This window comes from Octopus bimaculoides, chromosome 20, assembly GCF_046866305.1.
Source record: "Octopus bimaculoides isolate indiv1 chromosome 20, ASM4686630v1, whole genome shotgun sequence".
Taxonomy (NCBI): Eukaryota; Metazoa; Mollusca; class Cephalopoda; order Octopoda; family Octopodidae; genus Octopus; species Octopus bimaculoides.
This window is the reverse complement of record NC_142947.1, coordinates 19,632,670-19,650,169: the sequence shown is the minus strand read 5'-3', so window position 1 is coordinate 19,650,169 and position 17,500 is coordinate 19,632,670. Positions and strand designations below refer to the sequence as shown.

General features: G+C 43.1%; 2 long non-coding RNA genes across 3 annotated transcripts in view; one reads left to right on the top strand and one right to left on the bottom strand.

Moving 5' to 3' along the window:
• LOC149131613 (uncharacterized) overlaps window positions 1-17,500 on the bottom strand; it is a 136,466-nt gene that overhangs the window by 11,115 nt on the left and 107,851 nt on the right. The gene's annotated exons all lie outside the window — the stretch shown is intronic.
• LOC149131614 (uncharacterized) overlaps window positions 1-17,500 on the top strand; it is a 93,301-nt gene that overhangs the window by 46,490 nt on the left and 29,311 nt on the right. For both annotated transcript variants that reach the window (XR_016237555.1, XR_016237554.1), the window contains exon 3: window positions 11,570-11,685. This is a non-coding gene — a long non-coding RNA (uncharacterized LOC149131614). The remainder of the gene's footprint in view (window positions 1-11,569; window positions 11,686-17,500) is intronic.

The window sequence follows — 17,500 nt, the reverse complement described above, 5'->3', positions numbered from 1 at the left end:
ACAGCAGGGTTCGCCACCATCCCCTGCCGGAGCTTCGTGGAGCTTTAGGTGTCTTCGCTCAATAAACACTCACAACGCCCGGTCTGGGAATCAAAACCTTACGTATAAGCAAGTAAATAACTGAAATAAATATGAACAGAGGCCAGCCGATTAACACTCTAAAGCAGGAACTTGACAGATACAAAGGATAGCTACAGTGACCAGGATCTGTTGTTTCCTATATAAAGAAGTACAACCTGTTTGTCAACATGTTGTCTTGAATCCCTACAAACAACGGTATTCTTTGTTGTAGGACACTTGTGTGTATGTGTAATAAAGTTCTAAATATGTGAGCAGTATCTCAATGTGTGTCTTATTTAAGTTTGCCATTGGTCTGCAACTTATCGGATCTGAAGTATTATTGCTATTAAATTTCTCCAAAGAGGAAGCCTAGATTTTTGTGATGTAATTTTAATAAAGTTACATATCTCGTGTCACCATGAAAGATGGAGGACTGTGAAAATGTCTAACATTTGTAGCGAGAGATGGTTTCAGCAGAGTTTCCTTCATTTGTCTAGTGAGTCTGGCTCTGAAGTGCTGAAACTGCGATGGAGTTACATTCACGAGATGTTTTCGAGGTCTCTATTCATGGAAGCATTGCATATGTAGCAGAAAGAGTCGAGGCTGTCAGCGTGTATAAGGTTAACGCGTGTGTATCGCCAGAAGCAACTGTACAGAAGATGATGAGAAAATGGTAGGAGTGATACCTTTAACTAATACGTGAGCAAGAAAACTCTTTAAAACAGAAATGACGAAGTTTGAGTGAAGACTGGATTTGGAGATGAGAAAGAAATCAAGAGTGTTTGAAGAGTTTATGAATTGATCCGGTATATGGATAGATGAGGATAGTAACAGCTAATTCAGGACAGACAATGGTGGTGTAGACGTGCGAGGGACAGGAGTAGTTGCGGATTTGTGGTGATTCCTGAGAGACAAGTTGAGATATACGTCTTAAATGCAGGACAAGAGATCGGTGGCTAACTTGTCGGGTTGAATGTCATAAAGGAGAAGTAGAAACAGCAGATGAACTTCGAGAGCCCAAGCAACTAGCAATCGTGTTTATTGATTTCTAGGTGAGAAGTATTTGCAGGAAAAGCTTAATTTTTTTCAGTGATTTCAAAGACAGGAATAAGGGAGCCTCCGCTGTTGGCAGTAGTGATGGTGCACGCTGGACAATGTTTGTGTTCGTGATGGCGCTAACAATATTGTAGATGGAGACGTAAGTAAACTTCGTGGCATTGATAGTAGCAATGTTGGTGGTAATGTTAGTTGCTGGTAGTAATTATGGTTACTATAGCAATAGTAATGGTTATAATAGAAACAATGGTGGTGATGATGAGAGTAGTAATTAACTGTACGAATGTCGGCTGTTCTGGTAAGAAACAATGATGATAATATTGATGACAATACGGGTGGGTCCTCGTTCCATTATTATATCAATGTTATATTCCGAGTGAAGATTACGGAGGAAGCACCGGCGGCGGCCGAGCAGTAATGCATGTGCCATTTGCAGAAGTGGCGAGGCGACTCGAGTTTTCGGTAGAAACGAAGTTGTCTATAGTTGATAGTAGATTATATACAGGTGGTTATATCTCTTCCTCTCTCTCTCTCTCTCTCTCTCTCTCTCTCTCTCTCTCTCTCTCTCTCTCTCTCTCACGCCACACACACACACTAACATATCTCTGTTTCTCTCTTCCGCTCTCTCACACACCTTCTCTCTCCCTTTCTGCATTCGTTTCTACCTCTCTTTCTTCTCTACCAAGCCCTATTTCTCGCCTTACACCTTATTTCTCTTTCACCCTCTTTCACACTCATCTTTTCTTTTACCAACTCGCTCCCCCTCTCGCCTTATCTCCCTCCCCCTCTCACCTTATCTCCCTCCCCCTCTCGCCTTATCTCCCTCTCCCTCTCGCCTTATCTCCCTCCCCCTCTCGCCTTATCTCCCTCTCCTTCTCGCCTTATCTCCCTCCCCCTCTCGCCTTATCTCCCCCCTCTCGCCTTATCCCCCTCTCGCCTTATCTCCCTCCCCCTCTCGCCTTATCTCCCTCCCCCTCTCGCCTTATCTCCCACCCCCTCTCGCCTTATTTCCCTCCCCCTCTCGCCTTATCTCCCTCTCCCTCTAGCCTTATCTCCCTCCCCTTCTCGCCTTATCGCCCTCCCCCTCTCGCTTTATCTCCGTCTCCCTCTCGCCTTATCTCCCTCCTCCTCTCGCCTTATCTCCCTCCCCCTCTCGCCTTATATCCCTCCCCCTCTTGCCTTATCTCCCTCCCCCTCTCGCCTTATCTTCCACCCCCTCTCGCCTTATCTCCTTCTCGCCTTATCTCCCTCTCCTCGCCTTATCTCCCCCCTCGCCTTATCTCCCTCCCCCTATCGCATTATCTCCCTCCCCCTCTCGCCTTATCTCCCTCTCCTTCTCGCCTTATCTCCCTCCCCCCTCGCCTTATTTCCCTCCCCTCGCTTTATCTCCCTCCCCTCTCACCTTATTTCCCTCCCCCTCTCGTTTTATATCCCCCCTCTCGCCTTATCTCCCTCCTCCTCTCGCCTTATCTCCCTCCCCCTCTCGCTTTATCTCCGTCTCCCTCTCGCCTTATCTCCCTCCCCCTCTCGCCTTATCTCCCTCCCCCTCTCGCCTTATCTCCCACCCCCCTCTCGCCTTATTTCCCTCCCCCTCTCGCCTTATCTCCCTCTCCCTCTAGCCTTATCTCCCTCCCCTTCTCGCCTTATCGCCCTCCCCCTCTCGCTTTATCTCCGTCTCCCTCTCGCCTTATCTCCCTCCTCCTCTCGCCTTATCTCCCTCCCCCTCTCGCCTTATATCCCTCCCCCTCTTGCCTTATCTCCCTCCCCCTCTCACCTTATCTTCCACCCCCTCTCGCCTTATCTCCTTCTCGCCTTATCTCCCTCTCCTCGCCTTATCTCCCCCCTCGCCTTATCTCCCTCCCCCTATCGCATTATCTCCCTCCCCCTCTCGCCTTATCTCCCTCTCCTTCTCGCCTTATCTCCCTCCCCCCTCGCCTTATCTCCCTCCCCTCGCTTTATCTCCCTCCCCTCTCACCTTATTTCCCTCCCCCTCTCGTTTTATATCCCCCCTCTCGCCTTATCTCCCTCCTCCTCTCGCCTTATCTCCCTCCCCCTCTCGCTTTATCTCCGTCTCCCTCTCGCCTTATCTCCCTCCCCCTCTCGCCTTATCTCCCTCTCCCTCTCGCCTTATCTCCCTCCCCCTCTCGCCTTATCCCCCCCTCGCCTTATCTCCCTCGCCTTATTTCCCTCTCCCTCCCCCTCTCGCCTTATCTCCCTCCCCGTCTCGCTTTATCTCCCCCCTCTCGCCTTACCTCCCTCCCCTCTCGCCTTATCTCCCTCCCATCTCGCCTTATCCCCCCCCCCTCTCGCCTTATCTCCCTCCCCCTCTCGCTTTATCTCCCTCCCCCTCCTGCCTTATCTCCCTCCCTCTATCCTTCCACTATTTTTTCACTCTTTATAAACACACCTCCCTTTTACATTCCTCCTCTCACTCTTTTCTCCTCACTCTTTTCTCCTCACCCTTTCTCTCTCTCTCTCTCTCTCTCTCTCTCTCTCTTAACTCTATTTTATTGTAGTTTCCTCCTCTCACTACATTCCTCATCCTCCTCTCACTACATTCCTCATCCTCCTCTCACTCCTCTTCCTACACCTGGCTTCCTTACCACACTACACGTTCACGCGCGGCGCACAATTGTACCAGCACACACGCACACAAGAATTTCCCTTCTCTCTCTATCTATCTACCGATCAATCAATCTATCTATCTATCTACCGATCAATCAATCTATCTATCTATCTACCGATCAATCAATCTATCTATCCATCTATCCTATCTATCTATCTATCTATCTATCTATCTATCTATCTATCTATCTATCCATCCATCTATCTGTCTGCCTAACTATATCTATGTCTCTCTTTCTCTCTTTTCAATAATTTTGCCTCCCTCTATGCTACCTCTCTCTTTAAGCCTTACTGTCCCTTTTTAATCCTTTCTATTTTCTCTCACTACATGCTCCTATCTCTCTGTCTTACCTCAAACTACACCGTATCCCTAATTCCCCTTCTCTGTCTCCTCCCCTCCCCTCTCTCTACTCAGCACTTTTTCACTCACTCATCGTCTCATTAAAACCCATTTTCTCCTCTTACGTCAAATCTCTCCTCTCACTACAACCTGCGTCCACCACGTCTCACATGATACACTTCCTTCTCTTATACTCCCTTCCCTACCCACACGCATTACCTTTCTACAACCTCTACCCCGGCTCTCATCAATCATTACAGCGTGTCCTCTTCTCTCTCTCTCTCTCTCTCTCTCTCTCTCTCTCTCTCTCTCTCTCTCTCTCTCTCTCTCGCTCTGACCCTCTCTCTCCCCTTTCTTTCTTTCCTCTACATCTTACTCTCCCTTTTCCCCCACTACTGAGACAGTAGAGACACCGTTACAGTTACGCAACACAAAGGCAACAGAACCACCATCAACAGCAGCAGCAGCTACAACAGCGATAACCAAAGCAGCAACTACCCGACAAGAATGTCTCAACGTCGCCGTTTGACCTGCAAGAAATAGCAGCTAAATTCATACGGCCCGGTCTCACTCTTATTTCTTTATTGCCCACAAGGGACTACACACAGAGGGGACAAACAAGGACAGACAAAGGGATTAAGTCGTTTACATCGACCCCAGTGCGTAACTGGTACTTAATTTATCGACCCTGGAAGGATGAAAGGCAAAGTTGACCTCGGCGGAATTTGAACTCAGAACGTAACGGCAGACGAAATACCTATTTCTTTACTGCCCACAAGGGGCTACACACAGAGGGGACAAACAAGGACAGACAAAGGGATTAAGTCGTTTACATCGACCCCAGTGCGTAACTGGTACTTAATTTATCGACCCCGAAAGGATGAAAGGCAAAGTCGACCTCGGCGGAATTTGAACTCAGAACGTAACGGCAGACGAAATACCTATTTCTTTACTGCCCACAAGGGGCTACACACAGAGGGGACAAACAAGGACAGACAAAGGGATAAAGTCGTTTACATCGACCCCAGTGCGTAACTGGTACTTAATTTATCGACCCCGAAAGGATGAAAGGCAAAGTCGACCTCGGCGGAATTTGAACTCAGAACGTAACGGCAGACGAAATACCTATTTCTTTACTGCCCACAAGGGGCTACACACAGAGGGGACAAACAAGGACAGACAAAGGGATTAAGTCGTTTACATCGACCCCAGTGCGTAACTGGTACTTAATTTATCGACCCCGAAAGGATGAAAGGCAAAGTCGACCTCGGCGGAATTTGAACTCAGAACGTAACGGCAGACGAAATACCTATTTCCTTACTGCCCACAAGGGGCTACACACAGAGGGGACAAACAAGGACAGACAAAGGGATTAAGTCGATTACATCGACCCCAGTGCGTAACTGGTACTTAATTTATCGACCCTGAAAGGATGAAAGGCAAAGTCGACCTCGGCGGAATTTGAACTCAGAACGTAACGGCAGACGAAATACCTATTTCTTTACTGCCCACAAGGGGCTACACACAGAGGGGACAAACAAGGACAGACAAAGGGATTAAGTCGTTTACATCGACCCCAGTGCGTAACTGGTACTTAATTTATCGACCCCGAAAGGATGAAAGGCAAAGTCGACCTCGGCGGAATTTGAACTCAGAACGTAAAGACAGACGAAATACCGCTAAGCATTTCGCCCGGCGTGCTAACGTTTCTGCCAGCTCGCCGCCATATCTCACTTGCCGCCCGGTTTCCCTCTATTATCCTAATATAAAAATATCGGATAAGGATTCTCGAGTCATAGGGGCTGGTTTCCCAGTCTCTGCGTTGTGTATATTCTCCCCCTGGATAGGACGCCGGTTCGTCGTAGGCTTACTCATTTTTGCTGGCTGAGTGCACTGGAGCAACATGAAATGAAATGTTTTGCTCAAGAAGACATCTCACTGCCCGCCCGGTCCAGGAATCGAGACCTCCCCCCCCCCCCAATCTCACAATAATGAGTGCAACACCCTAACCACTAAGCCATTGCACCTCACCCATGATCATCCTAATATGAATGGATACAAAGGACGATCGAAAGCCAGATATACATTAAGACATGAAGGTCACGAATAGAATGCTTTTCATCATTGGTCTGCTCAATACAGGCTCGTCTGAGTGTAAACAATATAATAACAGTATTATCAACAACAACAACAACAACAACAACAACAGCTACTCCAACAGTAGGAGCTGCAACAGAAATAGTGACAATGACAAAACAAAAGCAACAATAATAACGAGGCCAAAAGGATTGAAAAGTGTGACTGGAAAACACAAATGAACGCAGAGAGAAGTTAACTGTTGTAGACAGACAGATGACGTAATGTCTGTCTGAGCGAGAACAATGTGACAATGTCTGTGTTGCCGTGTCACGATTCTATAGATATCTCTCCCCTTCCTCTCTCCACACTCACTCTATCTCTCTCTCTCTCTCTCTCTCTCTCTTTCTCTCTCTCTCTTTCACAAAGACAAACACATACACACATGTATTTGTATATATATATATATATATATATATATATATATATATATATATATATATATATATGTATACACACACACACACACACACACACACATATATATATATATATATATATATATATATATATACATACATATATATATATATATACATATATATATATGTATATTTTATATATATATATATATATATATATATATATATATATATATATATATATATATATATATATATATATATACTAGCAGTGTAGCCCGGCGTTGCCAGAGAAATTTAATTGATTTTAGTAATACTTGAAATCGATATTTTATATATATGTATATATTATTGTGTCTGGAGAGAGTCAATCTGTTTTAATGCCTTGTTAATAGACTTTGCAAGAGGCAACGAAAATTTTAGAGAGGATGAAAGACAAAGTTGGCCTCGGCGGAATTTGAACACTCAGAACGTAAAGACAGACGAAATACCGCTAAGCATTTCGCCCGGCGTGCTAACGTTTCTTATTTCTTTACTGCCCACAAGGGGCTACACACAGAGGGGACAAATAAGGACAGACAAACGGATTAAGTTGATTATATCGACCTCGGTGCGCAACTGGTACTTATTTAATCGTCTCCGAACGGATGAAAGTCAAAGTCGACCTCTGAGTCGAATTCTGAGTTCGAATTCCACCGAGGTCGACTTTGCCTTTCATCCTTTCGGGGTCGAAAAATTAAGCACCAGTTGCGTACTGAGGTCGATCTCATCAACAGAGCACCTCCCCACAAATTTCGGGCCTTGTGCCTAGAGTAGAAGAGAATATGCTTGCAGCATTTGTTCTGTCACTTTACAATCTGGGTTCAAATCCCAACCGAGATTAACTTTGTCTTTCATCCTTCTGGGGTTCATAAAATACAGTCAAGTCAAGTATTGGGATGGATGTGACCACCCTTCCGCTTGCCCTCAAAATTGCTGGCCTTATGCCAAATTTAGAAAGCATCATTACTGACTTTGTTGTTGTGGTGTGTGTGTGTGTGTGTGTGTGTGTGTGTGTGTGTGTGTGTGTGTGTGTACGTGTGTGTGTGTGTGCAGTGCTAGCGTGCGCGCGTTGGCGGCGGTGGACTGGCAGAATGTATGTGTGTGTATATGCTTGTGTGTCTATGTTTGTCTCCCCACCATCGCTTGACAACCGATGCTAGTGTGTTTACGTCTCCGTAACTTAGCGGTTCGGCAAAAGATACCGATAGAATAAGTACTAGGCATCCAAAGAATAAGATCTGGAGTCGATTTTCTCGACTAAAGGCGGTGCTCCAGCATGGCCACAGTCAAATGACTGAAACAAGTAAACAAGTAAAAGAGTAAAGAGTAAATTGTAGTGTGGCATACAAAGCGTTACTTATCCTTGCTTTTTAATTGAACTGATCACCATTATAGGTATTTATACTCCGGTGAAATTAAATCAAGCCGTAAATAAACGAAACCCTCGAATCCATCAGTGTACACACACACACACACACACACACACACACACACACACACACACACACGACAGGGTTCTTTCAGTTTCCAGATACATTGACAAGGGCTAACCATATCCGCTCACGAGTGTTTGGTCAGCTTAGTGAGTAAAAGACACTTGCTCAAGGTACTAAGCAATTGAACCGAACCTGGGACCATGTAGTTAGGAAGCAGATTTATTACCGCACAGCCACCCTTGCGCTGATATATATATATATATATATATATATATATATATATATATATATATATATATATATATATATATATATATATATATATATATATATATATAAACATATATATATATATATATATATATATATATATATATATATATATATATATATATATATGGATGCGTTTTTATGTATATATTTTCATGTCTAGATGCATGCATATGTATTTATGTGCTAAATTTTGGGAAAGTTTTACATATCTTTACAGTTCCATTGATGGCTTGAATCTGTAATCTTCTAATCAGCCTTCTTCTTTCAGGTTGTATGTATGTATGTATGTATGTATGTGTCTATGTATGTATGTATGTATGTATTTTTGCAAACAACTTGCAGATGTAAGTGCTACCACTTGAAAGCTCCGCATACCGGATGCTGGCGAGTTTATGGGGTCATCAGGAGAAAAAGCGCGCCGTTTTGGAGGCTTCCTCTCGACGGCATCATTTCACCCCGACCCCACTTGCTGAAATGAGGCCCCGTGTTTTTTGATAAAGTTGTCAATTTTACAAACAAGCGATTGCTTTTAGTAAACCACGAATTTATAGACTTACTGCGAAAAGTAGACTACAGATTATTAAGTGATGTACATTATCTCTTGTGATCAGAGGAGGCGCAATGGCCCAGTGGTTAGGGCAGTGGACTCGCGGTCATAGGATCGCGGTTTCGATTCCCAGACCGGGCGTTGTGAGTGTTTATTGAGCGAAAACACCTAAATCTCCACGAGGCTCCGGCAGGGGATGGTGGCGAACCCTGCTGTACTCTTTCACCACAACTTTCTCTCACTCTTACTTCCTGTTTCTGTTGTGCCTGTAATTCAAAGGGTCAGCCTTGTCACACTGTGTCACGCTGTATATCCCCGAGAACTACGTTAAGGGTACACGTGTCTGTGGAGTTCTCAGCCACTTGCACGTTAATTTCACGAGCAGGCTGTTCCGTTGATCGGATCAACTGGAACCCTCGACGTCGTAAGCGACGGAGTGCCAACAGCAACTTGTGATCAGAAAGAAAAAGTTTATACCGATCCGTTTCGATGTTTTTGACCCTGTCATGGAGAGACCAGTTACTAGTTTTCTTGATAAAAGAGAGGAAAGTAACTTATAACTAGGATTGTAGGTAGAAACTCGGACGGAATTGAAGGTATCTGCTTATGACAATAAACTGTGCAGGCGTTGGCAGTATGTATTGATAGAATCACATACGTTTCAACTTGTGTTAGTCAGGCGAATGCGGTCATGCTGGGATTCTGCCTTGAACGATTATAGACGAACCAATACACCCCAGTATTTATTTTTTCCCCCAAAAGCTAGACACTTATTCTATCGGTTCTTTCTGCCGAACGACTAGGTTATGGGTATTTATACAAACCAGCTCGGTTGTCAAGCGGTGGTGGTGGAAAAGACTCTCCCTCTCTCTCTCTCTCACACACACACATACACGCAGGCGCGCGCGCACGCGCGCACACACACACACGTACAGGATGCGATGGGTAAATTGTCGCCAATGTATATCTTTAATTTTACGCTTGTGTATTTCTTGTCTTTGATTTTGTTGACTATACAGTATAGTAGGGTCAGTTGGGAACCGTCTGTGAAAAACAACAGCACTATGACGGAATTCTCTGCCAGCAATTTGGAAACGACATGCTGTACTGCTTGGCATTCGCGTCAGAAGCTCCAATATGAACATTTCAGAGTGTTTGGGTGCCAATCTGAGGACATGTACTGAGTGTCGTAAAAATCAAACATGCAGTCAACATCATAGTGTTTGAGTGATCACTAGTGATGGCGACTTTATGCCACCACTCATCTTCCTACACAGACTCAGACTCAGCACGGTGGCCTACATCAAGTGCCTGGAGGAGATAGTGCTGACCTGGGTGAAGAGGGTGGCTGCTGGAAGACCCTATGTCTGGCAACAGGACTCTGCACCATGCCACACAAGCAGGAGAACCCAGTCATGGCTGTCAGACAATTTCTGCAACCACATCACCCCTAACATCTGGCCACCTAACTGCCCAGACTGTAACACCCTTGATTATTATGTGTGGGATGCAGTTGAGCGACAGATCAACAAAACTCCTTGTAACACCAAAGATGTACTGAAGGCAAGGATTATGGCAGCATTCACCAACTTAAACAAGGACACCATTCCACAAGAGTTGCAGTAGATCCCGAAGTCGTCTGGAGGCCGTGGTTGAAGCCAATGGCGATTCGAGTTTCACGCCAATGATGTGAAACATGAGTCGCTAGACAAACTCTCTGCTTCAGTTTTAAAACGAAAAAGCATCCTCTACATTTTTTGAGCACTCCTTTCCCATTCGTTCTGCATTAAGCAACGTACCTAGGTATGTTATATAACATGTATGTTGTGTGTGTGTGTGTGTGTGTGTGTGAGAGAGAGAGAGAGAGAGAGAGAGAGAGAGAGAGAGAGAGAGAGAGAGAGAGAGAGAGAGAGAGAGAGAAAGCGTTTGTGTGTATGTTTTCTTCTATTTTGAATTACTTAAATTCTTCCTCTGAGGAAGGAGTTGGTTTGTTACAAAGAAAATCCAGGCTTGTCTAGACTGTCAGACTCACAGCATCCATTGCACTAATTATTATTGGTATAAATTTGTAATCTGATTATAGAAGCTGAAGGTTTCGAAGCAGTTGTCCATAGTTATCCTCTTTCTCTTTGATTTTCAAAGAGATATTCACATCACTAGGACAGCTGGATTCTATGACGATACATACTGTTTCTCGTTGTCCCAAACAACAATATCTGACCTGTTATGCTTGACAGATGTTTCGATGAGAATGTTTCCCCAGTATTCTTTGACTGACGTTTGTGTGTGTATTCAATAAAGAGGTACTCTCTGTATTTATTCCAGAACAGTCTTTTTTTTTCCCATTAGCAATGTATACTGTTATTGCGACAACGTCTTGTCACATAGGGAGGTAATAATTTAATGACCATTTTTGGGCAGCTTTTAATCACATGTGTGATGTCTTCCGCAGAAATATGACATAATCTACATTTAGGGTTGCATCTTGGAACTCCAAGGGCTTCACTGTCTCTTTTGTTCATGAGGTATATAGTAACAATCTTTTGTTCTTGGATTGAAAATGTATAACCATCGAAGTGATGTAGTAGTCCTGAGCCCAACAGAGGCTTCGCTTCATGTCAATATTACCGTCTTCTTAAAGTCTTCAGGAAACACCCGTGCATATTTTTCTTTTTTTTCTTTTTTTTTTTAGGTTTGCTGAGCATTTCACTTCCAGGTCTTCTCTGAGGTATCTTTGTCCCGCTGTTTTGGGGTTGAATGGGTAGTCATCAGCAAGGGAGTGTTTCCTGAGGAGCTAGCTGCCGACACGTAAGATATTGCTCTCTTCACTTTTCAGTACTAAGTTAATGCATTTATTTTTGTTGCTGTTGTTTATCAAGTGTTGCCCGAGAGAGACTATACGACATTCGAAAGCTACCTACACTGATCTCAAACCTCTAGATTCTTTATCTTTTCTTAAGTAGAGCCTGTCGATATCACTATTTATGTGGAGATTTCCAGTTGATATCAGTATCTTGCGTGTTTTAACGTCTATGGAGTGGTTTTCTTCAACAAACCAGTCAAGTATCCCAATTTTTGGAATCAGCACTGGTCCATTGTGGAATATTCTCTTGTTGTAAGAGGAGAGTTCCGACTGTTATATTTTTCGAAATCCGGTATATTCTCCGGTCACTCTATCTTTATTCAGTACCTTCTGGTGATATGTTTTCAGTAATGCCTAGATATTTGTAGCATTCTGTGTGAAACATGAAAGATAGTGGGACCATTGATACACAGGCTTTGGGTCTGGGAGACTGATTTTCTCCATTCAGCTATCAAATATGAACATTTCTTTTGTTCAAATTCTATTCCTATGTCAGCTGAAAATGTCATTATTAATTCCAGCGGTTTTTTTTCTTTTATTTTTTGGCATTGATAACCTTTTTAGCATAAATCTTGAGGTCATCCACAAAGAAATTATAGATTACATTAATATCTGTAGCGGTTGTAGACCCCTAGCATGAGGCCATTTGTTTTTTGTAGCTAGAAGGATAATGGATTTAATGCCAAAATGGACAGAATTACAGAGACTATCTCTTTGGAATATTCCCTTTGAAATATTCATAACATTGGAGATGATCGTTCCGCTCTCAGTTCTAAGTGTAAGAATTGTTGCCCAGGTCTTTGTGAGCTTTTCAATGGCAGCAATTAAGATCGCAGGCACTTGTGCCAAATGGAGACACTTCATGAGTGAGGAACAGAGTCGAATGCCTTCCTATAATCATGCTATTGTATTGTAAGGCTCCTACGATGTTGTTTTGTTCTTCTGTTTTTTTTGTTTTTTTTTTTACTTCATTCAGTAGAGCTCTGTTTATCAGAAGTTGTTCGGCATACCTTCACACTCACTTCTTTCTACCGGCTTGCTTATCAGTCACTATGTTGTTGGATTCACAATAATCATGGAAGAATACGTTGAGACAGCTTGTGTGCAGTTTCTACATAAGATTTAGGCAAGCAATAGGCCTCTAGTTTTCAGCCAACTCAGTGGTTTCATTCTTGACTACAAGATTTATCCGTACTATAGCAAGCCAATATGGTATGTCAATCAGACCTTCCATAGTACTTCTGAAAAAAACATATTAGTGGTTTCCTGTAAAATGTCAGCCTTCCATACAAGTGTTCAACTATTAAGGACCTTCGAGATGCTTTCCCATTATGCAGTTTGCCTGCAGTTATACTGAAAATTTCTGGATCAATTGCATGTTTTATTGTCGATGATGGTACAGAATTTCACTCTTTACGGTATTTAGCCACAATGCATTAAGGTTGAAATCCCTCTTTTCATTCCAGGTTTTCAACCAGAATGATTCAAAATCTTCTTGAGATGAAGCTTTCTTAATTGTAATATTTCCCTTACCCATCATTTTGTATAATGTCTGTGGTTTAGAAGCAAACTTGTGATTTATACAGGCATGTTCAAAAATTCGCCTGCGGTAGCGAAGATTTTGGCTCGGCGCCCTGAGTTTATGTTTTAGAGTAATTAAACTTCCCTCAAAAGTTTGGTGTGAAAAGTCGCCATAGATTTGTTAATTTATTCATAAAATGTAATTGATGAGGTCTACATTCATTATTCCTCTTACATGTTATTATCGTTGTTAACAATCCAATATGGCGACGCAGATTTTTGATGTTTTCTTCGACTTTTGTTTTCTATCGAAGTTACTTCCGTTTAGTAGTTTCATTACGATGCATACCGCAGATTTCTCCTTGGTGTTCTTTTAGAATGATAGTAGATAATATACCAGTAATTAACATCATATGATTCCATGTGCTTTCCAGCGATATCGTCAATAACTTTCAACATTCTTAAATTGAAAGTTGGATTTTTTAAAATCTTATTAAGGAAAGCATGTCACTTTATGATAGATTCGAAAAAATAGAAAACTACGAACTGTGGTTTCGGGATGTTTCTGTGTTGAATATATTCCACAGAAGTCTCCGTTGAGGAGATACGAGAATTTAGTGAATTTGGTGGTGGCTGTTTATTTAGATTACTTTCGATCTCTCCTCTGGCAGGTTTTGGCCACTTCTCAATGTTTTGACAAAATCGTTTTACATAACGCGAACAAACCATTTCTTTAAAAAGATGCTTATCACCGAAGCTGTTTCGTAATAAAAGTGCTTTAAGTTGGAGTGAGATTCGTCCCAGTATGTTTTTAACTGCTTCATATATTCAATACAAGGGTCTCCACGGGCTTTTTCATAACATCGAAGTAGATCTTGGTTTAGATGCAGAGTCCAGTAAAAATGAGAGGAGTACTTACGTCTTAGATAGTTAACTGGTGCTGTAGTGCTGTTTTCGTTGGTAGTATTGTTATTAATTTCAACTAGGATAGCGCTAGCAAAATTCCACGTGGTATAAGGTATATTTTTAAAACCCAGTCTGCATAACGCTACATTGGCAAGAAAAAGGTGTTTTTTAAATTTATAATGGGAGAAATAAGCCAGTTACTGATTTAGGCTGGAGGAAAAAACGTTCAAATGTAGAAAATATTCAAAAGGAAACTGTAAATGGCCCTGTACGCCTGCACGTGTGATGTTGACGGCGCCATTTTGTATGTATGTATGTATTTATGTATGTATGTATGTATGTATGTATGTATGTATGTATGTATTTATGTATGTATATATGGATGGATGGATGGATGGATGTGTGTATGTATATATGTATGTATGTATCGGCCTGTGTTTCTGTCAAGTTCTTCTGCCTGACCTCTATATGTGTGTGTGTGTGTGAACGTGATTATATTGTCTGTGTGTCTGTGTGTCTGCCTTAAAAATGTGCCTGGGTATTAAAATCTCTCACCCCACTCACTCTCTCCTGCTCCTTTCTATCTGTCTACCACTCTCTCTTTCCTTCTCCCTTACTCTCTACCTCCACTACCCCTCTCTCTTTCTCTCTCTCTCTCTCTCTCTCTCTCTCTCTCTCTCTCTCTCTCTCTATATATATATATATATATATATATATATATATATATATATATATATCTTTCTCTCTCTCTCTCTCCTTTAGTGAGAGCATCTAAGGTGGGTAGATGGATGGATTGTTGTGCGATGGCACGCATGGACACGCATGTATGTTTATGTTCTCCCTGAATGTTAGCGTTTGAGTGTTATGCATGTTTATGGCTTTACGTATGATAAAACGCGACCGCGCGCGCGTGTGTGCGTGCGTGCGTGCATGCATGCATGCATGTGTGTGTGTGTGTGTGTGTGTGTGTGCGTGCGCGCACGCGCGCTCCAGTGTAGCTTTGTGTGGGTTCCAATCCCCAAATATAACAATATCTCTGAGCATAATCTGATGTATTATTGTAAGTCTAAGAATAACACTGATAAGCGATGGGGAGGGTGTTGTTGGTGGTGGTGGTGATGCTGCTGCTGCCGGTGCTGGTAGTATCGGCGTCGGTGGTGGTGTTGCTACTGCTGAAGCTGGTGGCGGCGGCGGCGTCGTCAGTGGTACTATTACTGTTGGTGTTGTTGTTGTTGTTGGTGGTGGTGGTGGTGGTCACGGTGGTGGTGGTCACAGTGGTGGTGGTGGTCACAGTGGTGGTGGTGGTCACAGTGGTGGTGGTGGTCACAGTGGTGGTGGTGGTGGTCATGGTGGTGGTGGTGGTCACGGTGGTGGTGGTGGTCACGGTGGTGGTGGTGGTCACGGTGGTGGTGGTGGTGGTCATGGTGGTGGTGGTGGTCATGGTGGTGGTGGTGGTGGTGGTGGTGGTCACTGTGGTGGTCACGGTGGTGGTGGTGGTCATGGTGGTGGTGGTGGTCACAGTGGTGGTGGTGGTGGTCATGGTGGTGGTGGTGGTCACTGTGGTGGTGGTGGTCACGGTGGTGGTGGTGGTCATAGTGGTGGTGGTGGTCCTGGTGGTGGTGGTGGTCACTGTGGTGGTCACGGTCGTGGTGGTGGTCACTGTGGTGGTCACGGTGGTGGTGGTGGTCATGGTGGTGGTGGTCCTGGTGGTGGTGGTGGTCACTGTGGTGGTCACGGTGGTGGTGGTGGTCATGGTGGTGGTGGTCGTCGTCGTTGTCGTTGTTATCGCCGTCTTTATGTTTGTTGTGATTGTGGATGCCATTGTTGGTGGTGGACGATAATGGTAACCAAAGAAGCTGCTGGGAGTAGAGGTAGTGGTGGCCATATCAGGGTGGTTTCCGTGGTGCTGTTGAAGATGATAATGGTGGAGTGTGAGATAACGCTTTCGTCATAGTGGTAGTGGTGGTGGTGGTGAATGTGGGGGCGGCGGTGGTGGTGGTGATGCTGCTGCTGCTGTTGGTAGTGGTGCTGGTGGTGTCGATGCTGTGTGGGGTACGAGAGTGTCGCGATGACTGATGTAGAAACAATTAAGTCGCTGCTCGTTACTATTATTATTATTATTATTATGGTTCAGTAGTTTTATTTTTATAACGTGCTTTCACCTCACTACCGAGCGCAGCTCTGTGTGCCTTGGGTATGTGCTGTGGTTTGCTGTGGTGCTCTTATGGTTACTGTATTGAAAGTGTTTTGCGTAGGATGTGTGCAGTACCCAGTAGTGCAATTTTCTGTATGTTACATATATTTGTAAGTCCTGGTATTTTTGTTATGTATTTGTCTGAATATTTTTTTATTATACATAAGGCACCTACTATGATAGGAATTGTTTCTGTTTTTAGATTCCACATTCGAGTTACCTCTATTTCCAGGTCTTTGTATTTTGAAAGTTTTTCTATTTCTTTTAGAGAAACGTTGTCATTATTATTATTATTATTATTATTATTATTATTATTATTATTATTATTATTATTATTATTATTATTATTATTATTATTGTTCAGTAGTTTTATTTTTATAACGTGCTTTCACTTCACTACCGAGCGCAGCTCTGTGCGCCTTGGGTATGTGCTGTGGTTTGCTGTGGTGCTTTTATGTTTACTGTATTGAAAGTGTTTTGCGTAGAATGTGTGCAGTACCCAGTAGTGCAATTTTCTGTATGTTACATATATTTGTAAGTCCTGGTATTTTTGTTATGTATTTGTCTGAGTATTTTTTAATTATACCTAAGGCACCTACTATGATAGGAATTGTTTCTGTTTTTAGACTCCACATTCGAGTTATCTCTATTTCCAGGTCTTTAATTATTATTATTATTATTATTATTATTATTATTATTATTATTATTATTATTATTATTATTATTATTATTATTATTATTGAAGGCGGTGAGCTGGTAGAATCGTTAGCGCGCTGGACGAAATGCTTTGTAGTATTTCACCCGTCGCTACATTCTGAGTTCAAATTACGCCGAGTTCGACTTTGCCTTTCATCCTTCCGGGGTCGATAAAAGAAGTACCAGTTGAACACTGGAGTCGATGTAATCGACTCATCCCCCACCTCTCCCAACCTGCCTTTGTAGCAAACATTTTAGATAATTATTACTTCAAGGCGGTGAGTTGGCAGATTCGTTTGCACGCCGGGCGAAATGCTTAGTGGTATTACGTCTGTCACCACGTTCTGAGTTCAAATACCACCGGAGTTGGCTTTGCCTTTCATCCTTTCGGGGTCGATAGATTAAGTACCAGTTGTGTACTGAGATCGATGTAGTCGACTATT